The following is a 22,415-nucleotide window of genomic DNA, read 5'->3' on the forward strand; positions in this document are numbered from 1 at the left end:
TCTGCAAGAAGGCCTGGCAGTATGCCAGAGCTGAGAACCTGACACTTTTTGGTATATTGTAGTGTCAATGTCCTGGCTGGGTAGAATTCCAAAGATGTCTATGTACTTGTAGACATTTTTTGCCATAACTGACTGTCAAACTCAGTAAATTTATTTACTCTGCAGTTGTTAAGCCATATTGCTCAAGACCACGGGCGAGAGCTTGCATAAAAAATCGGATTTATTAAAAGAGCTTGGAGAGGAAATTGTAATATAATGTGGATCTGATTAAAGACGCATAAAGTGGTTTATCTCTACAATCCAAATGCCTGCTTCAAATGACATGATAGATCTCACATATTGATTACTGTGCCCTGTTTAAAACAAAACCTAGGAACCAGAGCCTATGCTCCACCCCTAATGGCTGAGGACAGAAGACAGATAAGATGCAAAGGAAGAAAGATAACGGCGAAGATAAAAGACCCCAATGAAAATTAGCAGGGGAGGCTCTTCTGCAGGCCCAAGCAAACCACAAGCTCCAAAGAATTCAAGAACCAAGCACAGTCAAAGGGTCAAACCTAAGTTACCGGAAACTCCTGAAGAATTTCCCAAAAACGAGGATCCCCGTTTCCGATACATAAACGCATACGATTCTTGTCCGAAACACTGTAAAAACGTTTTTGTGCCGTTTCAAAAAATCGGAAACTTTAGATTTGGAATTGGATACGTTTCCAAGGGATTTAAATTTTTTTGGATCTGCTTCCGGTAAAACGGATCCACGAAAATTGTGATCAGAATCCACCCTTAAAATGTTAAAAAGCTTGAAAATTTGCATAGCCGTAAATACATAATAAAAATGAAGAAATCAGATTTGCAAATAAACTCACTATAAACAGAGTCTCATAAAATCTTTTCTAAATCTTTAGAAACAACAACACTCCATATATTTATCAAAAATTCTTACTAAGAAAAAGATAGATGTTCAAAAATGCAAATAAAAGAGTTTGATGAATGTCTTCGTAAAGAGATTTATTTGAGCGATTAATTTTCATTTTGGTTAAGGTTTTGTTAATTGTCATTGATTTTGCTTTTGATTTTATAAATCCCTCCTATATAACAAATCTTCCTTTAGCCAATCTTGTGCCTGCATATAGTCACAAGACCAAGCTGACATTGAGAAGATTGAAATGTTCAGATAGGTCTTGATGGAATATCCCAATGATCCCATGGGCCTTTTAATTGTCATGCAAGGAAGATAGATATCATCTGCCATGCATGACACATTCTTTGAAGGAGTTGGACCCGAAAGCACAAACGTTGTTGCATTTCTGATTACATTATTAATGATGATGATAATATGTTGAATGTTATAATAATCACTAATGATGATGACAATTTTTATGCTGAATTGATGATGATGATTTGTTTATGTTGAATTCATGATGATGACTATGCATTTTTAGATATAGATTCTAGATTCTAGATTCTAAAAGATGAATGGTAATATATATATATATATATATATATATATATATATATATATATATATATGCATGCCGTTTCCTTGCCGTATCGTATCCTCATATTTTGAAAATTTGTCGTATCTGTTTCAAACCCCGTATCCGTATCCATTCCCGTATCCGTTTCAGTGCAACTTAGGGTCAAACAAGTGACAACAGCAGTGTCAGTGGCCACTGCTTCTAAGAGTAAAGAAACCATGACTGTAAGAGATCCACCTCCTATAAATCATGTAACAAGAAGACGTATGTTTCCTGAGGATTCAAAATCCAGTTTCCTAAGGGAGATGAACAGACCTACAAGGACTACAGATGGCCATGGCACGTTAGACAGTTTGTTGTTCAAAAGTGATAAGCTCCACCCAAAGTTTACTGCACTAAGTGCTTGGCCAGTATACAATGGTAGGATAGACTTGGAGAAAGCTTCCAATGATCACCATCCTAAGCTACAATGTTAAAGAGCTCACCAATCCTTGTTGAAAGTCAATAACAAAGACAGTGAGAAATTCGATCATTGACCTTGACCTTTTGTGGTTGAAAGAATTTAAACGTTGGGTTTAAGGCTTAAGCTACAGACACCTTTCAACTACATCTCGCCCAGCTGTAAATTGTTTACTCCAACCATAAAAGAAGGGAGGGATAGACTAACTATTTGCATGCCTCAAAACCTTGGGAGCTGTATTTACTATTACCCAATGGGAAACTAATCCAGAATATAAGGTAATCTGGATGGCCCTCTGTATTCATGAACAAATAAATGCATTAGAAAATATATATCCATGCATCCTCAAGTATTGAAAATGAGTAACTGAAAACAGTAGGAAACAAGTTTCCTAAAATAGGTACAGCTATGGTCCAACAAGGGCAGTCAAACTTGTGTAGACTTCATGAGAAACAAAAGAAATGGGAAAAGCCTAGAAAAAGAACATTAAGATCCTCAGTGCATAACAGTAACAAGAACACCAACACAATTCTATGCCAAAAGAACTCTATCATCCACCCCACTAGAGGGGGGAAACTCTCCTAAACCTTCAAGGAGGCAACCTCCCAATAGTGCCAAAAATATGACACACAATACCCAATGCCTCAATATAAGCTTCCCTCCATATTTTTAGACTTATATCCTGACCCTAGTCATAACCACTAATGGCCCTTATTAAATGACTTGGCCATAATATATTATTTAGCGTAATGGGTTACATTCAATAGCCACCTACCTATCAACTTAATTAGATATAATCATCGAGGTACATAACATCACTAGATAGGATCATAACATACCACACCAGTTTGAAAAGCTTTTCCCTTGATGCTTACATTAAAGAAAGCCATCGATAAGCCAAGGTCACATATAGGGATACTAGACTGACTCCCAACTGGTGAAACAGGAAAGCTGCTTCTAAAACCATGGAATGAATAAGTCAAGTAAACAATCTGAATTAGTAGTGTCAAATGGCTAGATTCCATATCAGTAGAACAATTCCCAGCTCATCAATCATGCCGACTACTATGAAATGTGCACTGAAAACAATTATAAGAGTTTTGGAAGACAACTATTGATGTCTCATCCTCTACATGAACTAGAACACCCACTCAATTTGTTGTCGATTCAATGGCAATAACAAGGGTTGCTTCCACTTTGTTGTCAGAGCTAGAGTTTATGACAATATTCTCTTCAATAGGTGCGTAATTTTTGGGTAGAGACAAATTGGAACATGGGCCAATCCCTCCAACGTAACTTGGTGAGTTGGCAATCAAGTAGGAGTTCTGGACTAACTGCTTAAAAGGTTTGAATGATACTGGTTTTCTCGTAACCATACTCTGATATGTTGTTAAAATTGGCAACTAGGGCCAAACTCCACATGGGTCATCTTATTTATGACAGCGGATAATTTTCTTGGATTCCTCTCTCTGAGAGTTGTAGGATTGACCTAAAGATCATCCGATTCTAAAATGTACAAATGAAGATATGAATTTATTTATATTATGGACAAATTGTCAAGTTTGGCCAGCAAGCAAAACAGGTATTCAAATCCCCAACTCATCCTCAACGTTGCTTCTACTGTTTATGTTTATGTTCTATCTGCATTTTACTATCATGTTGATGTGATTGCTAAACTGGATATTGATATTGGGCTAATAAAGAAATTGAAGTAAAATTGCTCTTAAGCATAGAACATACCATTGTTACCTAAAATTCACATGGAATCAGAGCTGAGGTGAAGACAAAGCCCAAGCAATAGTGAAAGAGCAATCACCAAAGACAGTTGGACAAGGACAAAAGGCTCAATGGGTTCCTCATCCCACTTCCCAGCTGAAGACAAGCTCCGTGAAAAATCTGACTATCATGGATGGAAGATGTCTCTTGATTTGACCTTGGAAGAACAAAAAGTGTTGGATTATATGAAGGGTAAAATCCCTGAACCTCCTTCAAATGCACCGACTGCAGCGAAGGCTAAATAGTAAATAAAATAGGGCTGAAGTCAAAGCGAAGAAGATTATCAGAGATTCCATTAACAAGCGCCTGGTGGCCTACATCTCTGATTTGAACACCTCCAAGGAGATCTACGACAGGTTCGTCAGCATGTTCAAGGTTAATGATGCTAATCAAATTTTATTTCTCAAAAATAAGTTGAAGGATATTAAGAAGGGCAAGGACGAGGATATTCAATCCTACTTCTTAAGGATCACTGAGATCAAAAACGATCTACTTTCGATTGGAGAGGTTATTCTTGGCAGGGAACTTACTATCACAACCCTTGGAGGACTCCCACTCGAATGGTATATATTTAGAACCATTATTCTCAATAATGATTGAATTCCAAGGTTTGAAGAATTGATGTCAAGATGTATTCAAGAAGAAATAAGAATGGTGGAGCAAGAAACGCCTTCTAATAAAAGCAACCCCACTGCTTTCTCCGCTCATGCCAAAAGGAGAAATAATGCAGGGTTTAAAGGTCATTTCAATGGAAAGCCTGGATCCAAGGTTGGAAGGAAGGGCAAGTGCTTTGTTTGCAATAAGTTTGGCCACTATGCAAGGGAGTGTCCAAATAGAAGGGACAAATCACATGATGATGATCACAATCATTCTAGGGGCAACTTCAACCACAACAATCAAAGGAATGGCAGGTACAATGGCAAAAGAAAAAGGAATACAGGACATCAAGGAAATGGTCAACCCTCCAAGAAAGCAAGGAACTCCAGCTATGAAGAATTAAATGTTGTTAACAATAAGAAAAAGGAGTACTATCTTATATCGGCCCTCTCCACTACCTCTCCACCACCTCTCCACCGGACACTTTGGGGAATTGGCTAATTGATAGTGGTGCCTCAAGGCACTTCACCGGATACAAGGAAGCTCTCTATAATCTGATAGAGAAGGAGACAAACATTTAGATTATCCTTGGAGACGATGCCACCTATCCTGTGAAGGGAGTAGGGAATGTTACCCTTCAATTGAATCAAGGTAATACGATTCATTTACAAGAAGTTCCATATGTACCTGATCTCAAGAAGAACCTGGTGTTCATTTCGGCAATGGAAGACAAAGGATACGAGGTGGCATTCATCGATGGAAAGGTACGTGTTTGGAAAAGGAATTTTAAAGATGCTTTTACTCTTGGGTTCAGGGTTGACACTTTATATCAAGTTGGAGGAAGTCCATTGGGAGCCATGTCTTGAAACACATCTCTACAATCTGAACTATGGCACTGGAGGTTTGCCCATCTTCATTATAAGGCTCTACCCGATGTAAGACAGATGATGACAGGTATGCCCGAGTTCAAAGTAGAGCATGAAGGTGTATGTTCGAGATGTGTCGAAGGAAAACTTACAAGGGGACCATTCCCCTCAAGTAATAGCAAGACCACAGATATATTGAAATTGATCCACTCCAACATATCTGATATGATGCCTGTAAACTCTTTGAGAGGATACTTATATTATCTCACCTTTACGGATGACTATTCTCGCAAGACCTGAATCTATTTCTTGGAAAAGAAGGATGAAGTGTTCACATGGTTCTGTCACTTCAAAGCCATGATCAAAAATCAATCCGAAAAGAGAATCAAGATATTGAGGACTCATAATGGGACTGAGTACGAATCAAATGAATTCCATGATTATTGCAGAGACACTGGCATTAAGAGGGCGACTACAACACCATACAGTCCTGAGCAGAAAGGTGTGTCTGAAAGGAAGAATCGTACTATTGTAGAAGATGTTTGTGCCATGCTTCATGATCAAGGGCTTCAGAAGTTCCTATGGGCTGAAGCTGCAAATATCATCGTGTACGTTCAAAACTAGTGCCCTCATCAAGAATTGGACTCCAAAACTCCTGAAGAAATGTTCACTGGTTAAGAACCCGATGTCTCTCATTTTAGAATTTTTGGAAGTCCCATATATTTTCATGTGCCGAAAGAAAAAAGAAGCAAATTAGGTGTGCATCAGGGAAGAAACGAATCTTTGTGGGCTAGTGAAAATTCTAAGGGTTATAGAATTTATGTGGCTGGTCAAAGGGAAGTTGAGATAAGTCATGGCTCTCAGCAAGATATGGCTCTCAGCAGATCAACAACCTTCCTATCCCAAGGAAGGACAAAGAAGTTGTCATCAGAAAATAGGGTGAAAAAGAGGACAAATCGATGCCTGATGTTGATGAACCTATGGATCCTATAGATCCTCCTCCTCATGAGCCTTCCTCCTCCAAGAGGAGACCCTCATGGCTTTAGGGAGACTCTCGAAGATGCCGAGAGACATATTGCACCAAGGGGGGCTTTCCGTGAAAGCAAGAAGCGGAACAGGTATTAAGGATACTCGACTGTCATGAGCACTATCATTCAAAATGAACCTTCATCATTCGAAGAAGCTGTGAAGCAACAAGTATAGAAGGATATTATAAATGAAGAATACGAGTCAATTATGAATAATGATGTCTCCGATGTGGTTCCTAAACCCCAAGACAAATCGGTTGTCACCTCTAAGTGGCTCTACAAAATCAAGCATGGAGCTGATGGAAGTGCAGAAAAGTTCAAGGCTCGCTTTGTTCCTCGAGGCTTCTCTCAAAAGGAAGGTGTAGATTACGATGAGATATTTGCACCTGTTGCCCAATACACCACCATCCGCTCAATCATAGCCCTTGTTGCCTCGCAAGGATGGAACCTACATCAGATGGATGCCAAGACTGCTTTCTTGCATGGTTCGATCAAAGAGGAAGTCTATGTGGAACAACCTGAGGGGTTTGAGGTTCATGACCGGGAATCTCATCTATGCAAGTTGAAGAAAGCACTCTATGGCTTGAAGTTGAGATTCACTAGAAGTGAAGCCGATCTGAACCTTTACTTTAAGGTTGAAGATGATAAACCTCTCATACTGGTAATTTATGTGGACGACCTCTTTCTGACAAGTGCAGACCCTCTCATTCACAAATGTAAGAGGGAGTTGGCTTCTGAATTTAAGATGAAGGACCTAAGACTGATGCACTACTTCCTAGGGTTGGAGGTCTGGCAAACGCCAGGAAAAATTTCCTATCTCAAGGAAAATATGTTGTGAAGATATTGGAAAGATTTGAGATGGTGAACTGCAAGCCTATGACTACCCCGATGGAACTGAACTTTAAGAAGTTATGTGGTAGTGTTGTCGGACCTAAACTGAGAAATGCTTCTGAGTATCGTCAACTCATAGGAGCATTGATGTTCTTGGTGAACTCTCGTCCGGACATATGCTTTGCAGTTAACACGTTGAGCAAATATATGGTTTAGCTTCATCATATACATTGGATTGGTGACAAGAATCTTCTGAGATATCTTCGGGGCACAATCACTCATGGACTGAGATACATTGCCGGAGATGTGAGGTTGCATGGTTATTCTTGATGTTGATTGGGCCAGCAGTGTGGTGGATCGCAAGAGCACTTCTGGGTGTTGTTTTTCTTTGGGTTCTGCTTCGATATCCTGGATGAGCAGGAAGCAGAAATCGGTTGCCTTGAGCACCACTGAGGCCGAATACATAGCTGCTAGTATGGCCTCCTGTGAAGTTGTCTGGTTGAGGAAGCTCTTCAGTGAGTTGTTTGGACATGTGTTGGATACCACCGTGATCCTCTGCGACAACCAGAGTGGGATCCGATTATCAGAGAATCTCGTGTTTCATGATCGCTCCAAGCATATAGATATCAGGTACCACTTTATCCGAGATATGGTACAACGAGGAGCAATAAGGCTCCATCACATTGGGATTGATGAGCAGGTCGTCAATATTCTGACAAAGCCCCTAGGGAAGGTCAAGTTCTTAGCCTTCCGAGAACGACTTGGAGTCGTGGAGAGACCCTCTTATGAGGGTCCTGTATGATATGGACATTGAGCTCTGGGAGCTCCGGGGGGCTTGGGGTACTTCCTGGAGCAATGAGCAACCATAAGGTGAGTGGTTCAGCCTTCCCCTAGTTGTTTGATGTGTACAGGGTAAGTGGTCCAGCCTTCCCCTGTGATACCCCTTAGCGACATGTAGGCAGGATGAGTGGTTCATCCTTCTCCTGCTGAGACATCCTACCCATGCAATCTGGGATTCATGGAAAGTACTTCTCATCTGGCCAATGAGTAGGGAAATGAGGATAGGGACCATAGTACTACCGATGGACGCATCGTGTACTACCGTACTCCCGATGCTAGGATGACCGATATTGATTTGGGATCAATTGGAACTGACTTCAAGTCAGTACGAGTGGTATGAGACACTCTCTTTTGATTGGAACTGACTTTGGGTCAGTAAGAGTGGTATGAGACACTCTTTTATCTGGGGCTAACTTGGGTCAGTTGAGAATGGTATGATACATTCTCGATCACTTCTTCTTCTTCATAGTTCAGCAGAGCAGAGTAGTGCATTGATGGTAGAGATAGTATAGATTGGCAGATGGAGTTTTCCCTAGTTGAGAGGGAGTGTTAAAATTAGCAACTAGGGCCAAACTCCACATGGGTCATCTTATTTATGACAGCTATATTTTTCTTGGATATTCCTCTCTCCAAGAGGTGTGGGATTGATCTAAAGATCATCTGATTCCGACATCTACAAATGAAGATATGAATTTATTTATATTATGGACAAATTGTCAAGGTTGGCCAGCAAGCAAAACAGGTATTCAAACCCCCAACTCATCCTCAACGTTGCATATAAAAGGAGGAGACCTCAAGTCATTTTATCATCATCTCATCTTCACACATCTCTCTCTCCTCATCTGATTGGGTATGCATATCTGGGCAGTTGTCTCTCACACGTGCGAAGGAAGGACGGATTTTGTTGACTGCGTTGACCAACATTGACCAAGCTACAGGATTGTTGTTTGACTGCATTGACCTCTAGCATTGACCTGTTTTGACTGTGGTTTGGGTGAGGTATCTCTGTCCTAGAAGGCCGCAGATCTGGGCACTGAAATCGAGGCAATCTGACCTCTCATTTGACTAGTGTTGACTGCCCTAGGGCTAGCCACAGTTTGACTTTCGTTGATCAGTTTTTGACTGGACATTTTCGGACTGTTTTGGGCTGATTATGCTTGCTGTTGGAGGCCAAAGTTGATTGGGTTTGATCAAGCTTATTAGAGGAGAATTCTGCCCCGTTTGATCAGCGTTGACTTTTCTGGTTAGAGCCTTTCTACTGCTGTCATAAATTATCAGATTTGTAAATTGTACTATCTCTCTCTCTCTGCTGAACTATTGAAGAATATAAGAAGAATTGATCACGGGTTTCCCCACATTGGGGTTTGTCCCTAGCTGTTGCCACATCTTGTGTCCTTTTGTCATGGCTTGTCTTCTACTGTTTATGTTTATGTTCTATCTACATACATTTTACTATCATGTTGATGTGATTGCTAAACTGGATATTGATATTGGGCTAATAAAGAAATTGAAGTAAAATTGCTCTTAAGCATAGAACATACCATTGTTACCTAAAATTAACTGTTGTTCATAGCCCACAGCATAGGCAAGGAAACTTATGGAGGGGCATCTTCCACATAGGTTTCAATAAACTTGGATATTCTTCAATGAAGAGGACTAATATATCCATCTAGATAACATGAAGCTATTGGGTGCCTTTAGTTACTGTAATCAAATCTCTTAGTAAGTGCATGGAATAAAGGGGTATGCCTACCCAAAGGTCTCACATATTGTATGACCTTTGAATGCAATAAAAGTGGCGAAAATGAGTGAGAAGAGAAAGAACATGACGTCTTCTCATTTACAAGGATTCTTAAGAAAAATCACCACACAAAAACTACAATGCAACCCAAAAATTCAAAGCCTCGAGACTTTTACATACATAATGGCTACAAGGGACAAAAGTAAAACACCTTAAGCAAAAAGTCCTTTATAATGGTCGGTTAATCTGTCAACCCAATCTTTAATTGGTTTACCTTCTAAAGTAGTCAAATCTCTATCAATTTTTTTCTGGAAGAAAAGGATTAAACTTGAGGACCCAATTTTACCAAGTGAACCATGCAGCCATGACACCTGCTTGGTTTTGTGAAAAAAAATTGAAACCATGAATTTTTAGGGCTCTTAAATATAAGAAAAAATAACTTAAAACAACTCTCTAACCAATATGACCAAAATCATATGAGAATTTTGACCAACATGATATGTGATTGCACAAATTCTTCTCCCTATCTGTCGATTTGTGTTAGATTTTTTAATCTTTGATATCATAAAAGCTTTGATACCATGTTAGATTTTCAAATCTAAGGTATCATAAAAGCACTAATACCATGTTAGATTATTATGATATAAAAGATTCCATGTTAGAATCTAGTTCTGAAAAAGAAGCAATAATAGTAATACTACTTGCAAGCTTGAGAAAAATTAGAAAGAAGAGAGAAAATAAGAGATTAATTCAACTAGAGACAGGAGAGAGAATAAATTGACAAACCAAAGAGATCAACTCGAATTCATGGTATTACTGTTGGAATTTCCACACACCCCAGATCTGGCCTATGCCTTTGCTAGAAACATAAACATACTGAAGAAGCCCAACCACAAACAACTTTGCACAACAGAATATAACAGCAATGAGATCAACAACAGTACACAGTATTTATGGCCCAAACATGTTCCTTATTAGTCCTTCAATAAGAAAACATTAGAGCTCCCGTACCACGAATCATGGCCCTTTACAAACCCCAGTACAATGCTATAATACAAGTCTGTCCTTTGACTAATACAACTAGGGTTGAGGCCAAGTCTGTCACTGAATTAGATTTAAGAACCAGAGCCACCTGGTGGAATGTATGTCACTGAATATATGCATACATGAATTGTGTGCAAAAAGCTTTTAGTTTATTTGGTTGAAATGATATGTGCCAACATGAAATTATTTGAAATAAAAAAGCTTAATTGAAAATTTATACGAACCTATATTGAATATTTTTTTAATATTCCAAGAAAAAAGTTTTAAAATTTATAAAAATAATTTTAAAATATTAAACATCATATGTTTTATGGTTTATTTATTTCTTTATTCACTGCTTTTGTTTTTTACTATAAATGTATTTTCCGCATGTAAGCTACATGTAGAAAATGTAAAAGAAGTGGCATTGCCACCACTTGGCTCTTGTTATTATTATTATTATTTTTAGTTAAATTTATTTTTTCAAATGATACATTTTTTCTAAATTAATTGATATTTTTTATTAAAAAAAATTATAATTAAGAAATAAATATGTTACAAAAAGGTTTATTTCTATTAAATTTAAAAATTTAAATAGTAAATAAATTCTAAATGAGATATAAAAATTAAAAATAAATAAATAAATTGAATAGAAAAACTGAAAAAGTAAATAACAAAATTATAATAACAAAAAAATATTAAATTGAATAAAAAAGTGAAGAAGTAAATAAGAATTATAATAACATACTAAGTGGGCTAAGTGGGTCTCTTTATGACGTAAATTTTATACTTAATATAAAAATATTGTTTTCATAAAAATATTAAAATAGAAACAATATATATAGCATCAAGGGAAGCAAGGATAGTATCAAAGATACTATTACCTCTAACTTTAAGGACAAGATGTGGGATGCTAAAGAGCTAAAGGGTAAAAGGAAGCTAAGGTACTATAAGGAGGTGATCAACCCCACCCTTGATAACCAGAATTATCTCTCTATGTTGACTAGCACTAAGAAGAAAATGAACATCGCTAGGATTAGAACTAACTCTCATGAGCTTCGAAGTGAGACCGGGGTGGTCTACTCCCAAGACTCCCTGGGACAATAGAATCTGTCAGATTTGTGATACTAAGAAGGTGGAAGATGAAAAGCACTTCCTTTTAGACTACCTGGCTCTTGCCCACATCTGCTCTCAATTCCCTATCATCAACCACACCTCCAATCTTCTTGACTTATTAATCCAGCCCAACTATAGCAATCTTGGAACACTTATTTCCCTGCTCTTTGATCACAGAAACAAGATTTTGAAGAATGACAATTAGACTCTCTTTTCTTGAGGTCCAATAGACCACATTGGTCTTAGTGGACGTTAATCATCATCATCATATATGAAGTAACATTATCTTGTCTTATTTTATTTTATTTTTTAATAAATAAAAATGAACAATAACATGTAAAAAAGATTAAATAACATTTCATAAAATCCTATATTAAGTATTTTAATTTTATTTTTTATATTTTAAAAAGATTATATTAAAAAATTGTATATTACCAATAATTTATTTAACTGAAAAATAAATAAATGAAATTTAAAATATAATTTTAATTAAAAAATCAATTTTATTTATTTTAATATTAGATTCTTTTAATAACACAAAGGTCAAAACTCTGGAATATATAATCTTCGACACGGACTTAAAAGTTAAATACCATTAAACAGAACACAATATCTTCCCCGCAGTAATGGATACTATCGTGACCATCAAAAAACAAGCCCCTAGTACAGAGATTTCTTAATCTTCAATAAAGTTTAATTTAATTCGAAGATTTAAATGTGGGTATCAATCCAAAGGTCACTAAAATTCCGGGTAATTAAAACCACGTGATCACAGGCTGGGTGCCAAAAGATTTCCATGGTATAGAATCGGCACAACGATTTAATAATCATGGCCAGTTCCTTCAGCAAAACAAAACCGACAACGGCCAATGTCTCCTTATTTTTAATAACACAAAGGTCAAAACTCTGGAAAATATAATCTTTGACACGGACTTAAAAGTTAAATACCATTCAACAGAACACAATATCTTCCCCGCAGTAATCGATACTATCGTGACCATCGAAAAACAAGCCCTTAGTACAGAGATTTCTAAATGTTCAATAAAGTTAATTTAATTCGAAGATTTAAATGTGGGTATCAATCATCCAAAGGTCACTAAAATTCCGGGTAATTAAAACCACGTGATCACAGGCTGGGTGCCAAAAGATTTCCATGGTATGGAATCGGCACAATGATTTACTAATCACGGCCCGTTCCTTCAGCAAGACAAAACCGACAAAGGCCAATGTCTCCTTATTTCCTGTATCTGTATTCGATCCGGACTCTGCACTTAATAACTGCCAATTATTCATTCACTTCTTTTATAAATCCAACACGAGAGCAATTCTAATAACTTTGCAGACTGAACATCTTAATATCTTTTCCTGGTTTTAGATTCGCATTTAATTTGGGAATTCATTAGAATGAGATGTCTGTAATTGATATTCAACCTCACAAAGATCTGATATTGAGCTTTGCAATTTATGAGGTCAGAATGCCAAGGCCATCAGGCAAACAACATATCGGGAGGTATATTGTAGTGGGTCCTTGTGCGCGGTTGATTGCAGCCCTATCAATTACAAACATTTTATGGGCATCTTTGTATCGATTTTTTCTCTCCAGGTGGTCATCCCATGAATCCGTATCCAGAGTACTACTACCAGCTAATGTGGTCAGTACATCCCAATAAATTAAATAAAGGACAAAAATTTTGAAAACCAGTACACAATAATAAGTGCTGCAACAGAGTTCAGTGTGATGGCCGCCGCATCGGGCTTTGTAGCCCTGATGCGACGGCGCTCCTACCGTCATCATCTAGGAAAAATAAAAAATGAAAGTGAACCTTGGAAATTGCTTGAAATCTCTGCAATTTTTTGTACGGACTGAACTAATACAAAGGCATCGATGCTATACGTCACTGCTATGCAGTGATATAACAAAATGAGAAAAGGTATGCAACAGAGTTCAGAGTGATGGCCGTCATCATCTAGGAAAAATAAAAAATGAAAGTGAACCTTGGAAATTGCATGAAATCTCTGCAATTTTTTGTACGGACTGAACTAATACAAAGGCATCGATGCTATACGTCACTGCTATGCAGTGATATAACAAAATGAGAAAAGGTATGCAACAGAGTTCAGAGTGATGGCCGTCATCATCTAGGAAAAATAAAAAATGAAAGTGAACCTTGGAAATTGCATGAAATCTCTGCAATTTTTTGTACGGACTGAACTAATACAAAGGCATCGATGCTATACGTCACTGCTATGCAGTGATATAACAAAATGAGAAAAGGTATACAACCTGGAATGATCCTTACTTCTTAGTAGAAGTACGATCGTGGTCTTCCACTCAAGGTAGTTAAATGGAGGAAAGATCACCGATATGGTGGGATGCTCCATTCTCTGTGTGCGCTTCAATCCAATGTCACATGTGGTACGGAGTATGTGCTTCCTACAAGCTCCTCCTATTCTCCAATACCATGTTAAATTTTTGAATCCTTGATATCATAAAAGCTCCAATAACATGTTAAATTTTGATCACAAGCACACAATAATTTAGTTGTGAAAAAAAAAAGGCATTAAAAGTACTTGCAAGCTTTTGACAAATTAGAAAGGAGAAAAAATTATTGTGAAAAAAAAAAAAGCATTAAAAGTACTTGCAAGCTTTTGACAAATTAGAAAGAAGAAGAAGAACAAAAAAAAAGGAGACTAATTCAACTAGACACAATAGGGATGAGAGCTAAAATATACTGAGAGACCAAAGAGATCAACTCGAATTCATGTTATTACATCTAATGCCATGAGTGAGTACATATTTATAACACTCTCTAGAAGAGAGTATCAAAATTTGCATTAGGATGGGGTTTCTTATGCATGCACAAGAAGCAAAAAGCAACACATCCATTAGTTCCAATTAACTAGACCCAAAAATAGAGTTGTGATAGAGTTGACTAAGGATAGGATCAGCCATAAAAAAAAGTGAGAACTTAAGAAAGAACTCACAAATGCAACTCCTAACTCTAGAAATAAAACTAAATTCCAAAAATAGGACTACATATCAGAAGATAAGGTTTCCAAGAATAAAAGGATAAGAGGATAAGGTAAATGGATCAGGTTATCTCCATGAATAGGAAGGGAAGCGAAAACTTGTGTAAGAGGCGAAAGAAGTGCACTCAAGGTGCCATGTCACTCCCTAGTCACTGGCTGGTCACTACCACATGTCATCTGACATGGCAAGACCTGCTAAAAATAGGCATACTAAAAATAGAAACAGCTATAAATAGCCATCCTCCTAAACAATGTGCATCCTGCTATAAACAGGTAATGTGCATGTATTCCGACAGTGTGCATTAGAAACTAATGTGCAAGTCAATATTCAATGGCAATATGGTAGTTGCAACTGTGAACAATCTAATTTGCAATGTCAGAACCTTACTAATCTACTCCCAAAGAAAACAATATTAAATTGCTCATGTCCTTTCAATTGTTCCGAACATAACATTCTTGCAAATGACAATTTCGACAAAATGCCAACTTTAAATGTGTTTTAGTGCATAGAGATGGGAAATTATTTATTTCTCGTGCCGAAATTTTGTTAACGAGTGTTCCAGCTAATTTTAGTGGTGTTCCTTAAAGAAAATGGAAACATCAATAACTGCACCAAAATGTTGAGATTTGTTACTGTGATAGGCCTAAAATCCCTACACAACTAATCCAGGCCCATTGCAAAAAAAATAGATCCAAGAAACATTTCTTCAGCTAGACTAGACGTTGTTACAAAAGGATAATAGAGATTATTAAGAACCAAAATAACATGCCCCAAACGATCAACACACTACAAAATTACTGGCAAAGTGAAGGGCAACTTGTGGCCACAATATCTTAGAAGACCAAATGAGTAAGATATTGAAGAACGCAAGTCCCATGAATGAAGCATTGAGACTAATCAAGGAATAACTAGGGGTTGTGTCATGGCTCCCTTGAAGGATTTAAGAAGTTTGACATCCATAAAAGGTCTAATTCATGCCAAATACACACCTTGATTTATGGACACGTGAGGTATGGTGCACGAACCAAACTCAAAAAGAAAATGACAGTAGTCTTCTTTAAAATAAACTTGGGTCATAGAATTGCAATTTCGAGATAAAGAATTGTCACATTGACATAGAGCTAAAATAAAAGTGGTTTGAATGCTATGCTTCCATCAGTAAGTCATTGTATAGTATTGCACTCCCTAGAACACTCGAAAAAATTAAAATACTTGAAATCTTGAGAGCAATAAGAGGGACAGAAAAATACACCTAAGGCATCTACCACAGCTATGCTTGGAAATCAACTCACAACATTTCAATGTGTAATCAATAAAATATGTTAGTAATGGGCATTAAAAAATAGGCAATAGAGTTTCTTTTGTTATTTTTCCACTCAAGACAGTGAGATCTCAAAAAGTTGAAAGCATGTCAAGCTATGATATGGATACAAGACACTCAATGGTGGAGGATAGAAGGAAGTATACAACAACTATAACATAAAAAGAGTGAGTTCCAAAAGGTGCTCTAACTAAGGTATGTGAATGTAACACAATGTGACATGGTAACAATGGAGGAAAAAGAAAGAGTGGAGGAAGGTAATGCAACACAATAAAATCAGAATAGAAACAACTAATTTACAATGACCAATTTGATGCCTTGTGTTTTAATCACAACTCTAGAAGGATATAAGATAGTGTTGCCACAAATTTCCCAGAAAAGCACTCACTATCTCCAATAACATACCAGTGATGGATGTTGTCCAACATATTTGAATTTCCTTTATGTAGATGAAAGATTAGGAGAAAGAAGTAACCCAGATTGTTGATTGTGGAGCAAGGATAGAAACACACAAGTGATGGATGTTGTCCAACATATTTGAATTTCCTTTATGTAGATGAAAGATTAAGGAGAAAGAAGTAACCCAGATTGTTGATTGTGGAGCAAGGGTAGATATCACTAAACGCACACAAAATCAAAATCAATGTTATGCCAAGTTTCCAGAACAGAGGGACGCAGGAACAGGGAGACTCATATGAGGGACATGTGGAAGCACCCCCAAATTTTAGGGAAATTCAAGGGGGACAAGGGGGCGTCGGGGTGTATATATATAAACATGATTCAAATTCAAATTCAATAATGAAATACATTGATTCATACTTCATAAATGATTCAATGAAATAGAAATAGTAAAATATTGTATACATTGATTTAAATTCATCATTCATCATTCTAGAATCTACATTGATTTAAATTCATCATTCATTATTCTAGAATCTAATTAGTACTAAGCAAAATAGTAGATACTAAATTCTGAAGATTGGAATAATAAATTGAAATTACTCCGACTTAAACACAGTGAATAATGACAAGTCAAAGACTCGGTTTGAGGTCATCAATATCTAGAGTCAAGACTCAAAAGTTAAAATTGAAAATGAACAATGGACAAAGAACCAATGTTATCAAAACCAAAACAGTCATCAAACCGATTGACCCCAAAATTGAGAACCAGAAAAAAAAAAAAAAAAACAAAACAAAAAACAAAAAAACAAAAAAAACAAACCAAAAGACCAATGGACCAAAACATACATAATATTCAAATTTTTAGAAAAAAATACATCAATATTCATGTGCGTCCATATGAATCCAAACCATTACACACAAATACGCAAAGTTTCTCATATATATAGCAAGGGTGCATGTAACCAAAATAGCATCGACTCCTATACATCTTTAAACAAAAAATACATCAACAAAGATCCTCTAGATGGCCTCTATAGTCCAAAAAAAAAATCATGCTACAAGCCTACAACAAATACCTTCATATCATCAAATTCATTGCCTATATTGGGATGCTCATCATCAATATCACCCTCTAAGCATTTAAATAAGATTGAAAAAGCTTAACATGTCAAATCGAGATTTTGCTTGAGTGACCAATACATGTTTACTAGGATTAAATGCTAGTTCCATACCCTAATCGTAAATACATAACAGAATCCAATGGAAACATTACAATCCCCCCAATACTGAAATCCCAAAAACTGATAAGTCAGTCATATTTTGAGTGAGATATAAAATTATACTTTCTCCATATGAAATCCAATGAGGTTGGAACCACTCTCAAACATCCCGAACATTTTATAATAATGTTAAAAATGTCAATTTTACTTTAAGAATTTAACATTACCATTAATTAAATAGCATTCGTAGGACCCTAGGGTTGAATATCAGTGTTCCCGACTCATAAATTATTGTTTTAGGCAAAATTCAGTGGGGACCACCTAGCTCTTTTTGAGGGGGATGCCCACAAGCACCCCTTTGTGTAAATGTGCCCCCCACATTGGGGAAATGTTTTCCCTTGCGTCTCCGAGTTTCGCCAAAAGGGGGACGTGGGAAACGTTTCCCCAAGTGTCCGCCATCTCGAGAGGATGGGAAACATACAGAGCATGCCCCCCACCCTAGGGGATGCGTCCACGTGGAACACTAATCAAAACACCAAAAGTAGAAGCCAAAGGACAAAAATATGCTTGTGCATTCTTTTCTTTTGTGAAGAGAAGATGTACCTCTAAGTTCTGGCTTGAATACGTAGCATAAGTACTTTGCATATTCTTCACACTTTAGTACAAAATAAATCCATGACTCTTCTCACCATGACCCCATGAATGAAGAAAGAAAAAAATTGATTTCAAAAGCTCCTAGTTCACTACTTTGATGCCACTTGGTAAGATCCTAAATGTGTTATAGTAACAACTTAACAAGAACATTAATAAACACAATGTGATGCCAAAAGAACTCTATTATTCACCCGATTCAAGAAAATGGGAACCCTCCTAACCCTTTTGAGGAGGCAACCTACCAATAATGCTGAAGACCAAGATAAAATACTCAATGCATCCACTATGAGCTTCCCTCGTTATTATAGACCTACACCTTAACACTTGTCATAACTATCCATGATACATTGTTTACCATAGTGAGTTACATCAATAGCCTACCTACTACTCTATCACCTTAATTAAATATAGTTATGGAGGTACATAAAAAAGGCTTTCAAAAACATGAAGAAAATAGTTCCAACAAACCCTGTCATTAACTATCAAATTCATAATTTTTATTCAGACATAAAACAATAAAAATATAAAACACAATTTACAAATTGAAACTCAATCTATATAGATGAAAAGACTTTTTCTTGACCAAATTGAAATTTAAACACACTATTCAATGTTCTTAATAGTTAATATGTCTATTTAAGGGACAAACCCTTAAAGCCCAAGGAATTAGCTCAATCGATTATTGCTAATGTTGTTGAGTATTTAGCTAGTTCTGTTCTAGCAAGTGCCTTGTTTAATTCCCCTTGAATGAGGTGCACGAGTCTATACTGACAAGTTTACTAGGTACAACATCCACAAATGTGGAGAAACATCCCTTGAGTTTACTTACAAAGTTTTCCTTGGAAAAAATGGAACAAACCCATAAAATTCTAGATGGAAAATGCCTAACACTTTGTGACTTGATCATCTATTGCATGGTTGCTCTCAAGTAGTGCATAAAACGTCCAGAGCTTCAACATAATCCTCATCGTCATCTAGCCACAATGGCTCATGCACTTCTTCCTCTATTGGCAAGTGAACAATGTTGAAAAATCCATTTTTGTTTTGCTCAACTTATCGTGCATCCTCTACATCATAGTCCCAATGAAATGTTGAACCTTGCAAATAAGTTGTTTTTGGGAGAATTTACCCGAACGTAACACCCGATATTTAATTCCAACCAATTAATTACTGAACAAATACACGGCTAAGTTCCTAACACATAAAATTCAATAGAAGCAAATTACGATCTGAATCACATAATCATAAACAAATTTATGCCCAACAAATCAGTTCTTCATTAACAAAAACTCGAAACTTACTTGGGCTCTTGTCCTAGGATAATGGCCCAGCTGAAAAATTACAGATTACAATATGCCAGACCTGACCTAATCCAACAGATTTGCTCCCTTTTGTACATTTGGATCTCCAACCCCTCCACACTCTTAAACTCAGCACACGCTCATTGAGATGTCGCTCTCAAACTTGTGTTGTTGTTGTGTGTCTTCTCCTCACATTGACCATGCCTTTATAGCTTTACAATGAGCCAAAACCCTAATCCTAACCCTAACCCTAATGTCAAAATGATTGACCGCCAAGATTAGATGTCACCTCACTTGAGACCAACAACTAAGATTAAAACTTATTTACTAAAGTAAATAATTTACTTTTCCTAGGTTTTATTATAGCTCGATAAGCCAACATATTAATATGTGTTTTTCCTAAGTTAAACTTTAGGCTAAGTTACATCAACAACTTGCTCAACATAGAGCAAGTGCTCGAAGGTGATGTGGGTGACTTCTACATGCCTAGACACAAGGCCTATGCAGAAGTACTTGCCCAAGCTACAAACTTCAACACTCCATCTTAGCGAGAGAGTTGCCTATGGAAGAAACTCCTCCACCTAGATTTGTCTCCAAGCCCATCTCAGTACCTGTAGCTACTCCCTCTAACCCTGACGCCTATCTTGCTACCTCCCCTGAAACTTGAGCTGAAAACCTGTCACAACTTGCCATGCTTTGAGGAGTCCTATCACACTTCTAAGTATCTATCAATGTCATATCATATAGAGTTTCCTAGCAATACCTAAAGAAACAATCTTCCTAGTCAGTTGTCCCCTCTCAATACCTGACATTGATCCTGTATCCAAGATCCCTTTGAATACACCCACATGATGTCCCAACAACCTGTAGGACTGCACTTGTTTGATGCCAAGCATCATTGTTGCATCCAAGGTCACTCCCTCTGAATATAGAAGCATTTGTCCATCCCGAAACAAAACTCTATATCCATCATCCTCCAAGGCCTGATACTGAGAGCACGTGTATCATCATCCCTAGAATAAATAACATCCCTATAACCTCCAGAAATCTCCTAAATCTAGCTAAAATCTAACACATCCAACCCCCTTTACTGCATGCATGGTACTAGTTCCACAACTCGCATGGCAGTCTTAGCCTGTCTCTGAAATACTACGAAACACTAAACTCATCCCCGCCATGTGACTAAATTCTCTACTAGCTAGTAGTCGTAACTAACACTGATCTTGTATCCAAGGTCCCCTCAAATATACCCATAGGTTGTCCTAGCAATCTATATGACTACACTCGTCTGATGCCACGCACTACTCCTACATCCAAGGTCACTCCCTCTGAATATAGAAGCACTTGTTCATCCCGAAACAAAACTCTATATACATCATCCTCCAAGGTTAATACTGAGAGCACGTGTACCATCAGCCTTGGAACAAGTAACATCTCTATCACCTCCAAAAATACTCGACTCTAGCTAGAATCTAAAACATCCAACCCCCTTTACTACATGTGTGGTGCTAGCTCCACAACTCACATGGCAGTCTGACCCTATCTCTGAAATATTGTGAAACACTGACTTCATCCCAATCATGTAAAGGATGCTCTATCGTCCACTAACCATAACCCACTATCCTCATACACAGCAGTACTACTGCCCGAAATACAGGGGATAAGAGAAAACTTTTTCTCAAATTTCTTGGCAAAGTCATTAATCTCAGTTTATGTCGATGTTGCTACCTGTTACTCTTTCTTCTTCTTCTTATATGGCCATTGGCTCGCATAATGACCAATCTTGTGACATGAAAAGCATTTTGCTTTGCTCATGTCCTTCACAAAAACAAATCCCCCACTTCCCTTTACCTTGCCTTTGCCTTTGCCCTTTGCAGTAAGAGCAACATTTTTCTCTTCTTCCCCGGACCCCACCATGTTGCACACCACTCTTGGCATTTCGCCTTATCTCCTCTTGATGGAAATCATCCCACATTCTTCCCCAATCTAGAAGATGCTCACAAGCCACCATGCCATCAATGAACGTATCCCACTCCTTGGAAAAACCACTCATGGCTTATCTAACTAACAGCTCATCAGTGACGGTTTCTCCCACAGCTGCCAACGCATCTCTCACCTGAGTGATCTTGGTGAGGTATGAGGAAATAGTGTCGATTAGTTTTTCCAACGGTACCATCTTTCTGTTCTCATTAGTGCTCTAGAAAAGTTTAATCAAGGTTGGTCTTCCCCAAAGCATGGGGGAATAAGGTGGTCTTTAATAGCATCTAGAAGGAGCCTCTTGGATTTAACATTCCTCTTGTTAAAATCAGTCAGTTGTACTAGATCAGTGGGTCTTGTCACTGCCCTCTCAACAATATCCCACAGTTCAAACTCCTGAAGCACCCTCAACCCTCGACTAAAATAATTAGCCCCATTTAGCGGCCAAACCCATGGGGCTCCTATTAGGCTTTAAATTTTTAGAGACTATATGATTTGGTTCATACTGTAGTGAGGCACAATTGCAAAGGGGGAATTGAGCTAAGTCCATACCTAACTGGTGGTTTCTCTTTGTTTAAAACTTTTTTTGGAAATGTTGTTATCAGCATCTACAGAAAGTAATCCTATATAATTGATAGAATTACAAATTTTCCATGCAAAAAGAAATAAAAGAATTAGTTAAAAAGATTGTGAAGAGAACCATCAGTAGAGCTTGGAGAGTGTTGAGAAAGATAATTGTGTTGTGATAGTACT

The 22,415-nt window shown here is 37.4% G+C and overlaps 1 protein-coding gene across 2 annotated transcripts in view; it reads right to left on the reverse strand.

Moving 5' to 3' along the window:
• LOC149234623 (pyruvate dehydrogenase E1 component subunit beta-1, mitochondrial-like) overlaps positions 1-22,415 on the reverse strand; it is a 75,230-nt gene that overhangs the window by 38,959 nt on the left and 13,856 nt on the right. The window lies entirely within an intron of this gene.

This window comes from Pinus tabuliformis, chromosome 8 (genome assembly GCF_031772625.1).
Source record: "Pinus tabuliformis cultivar Carrire ecotype Pingquan chromosome 8, CPIR1, whole genome shotgun sequence".
Lineage (NCBI taxonomy): Eukaryota > Viridiplantae > Streptophyta > Pinopsida > Pinales > Pinaceae > Pinus > Pinus tabuliformis.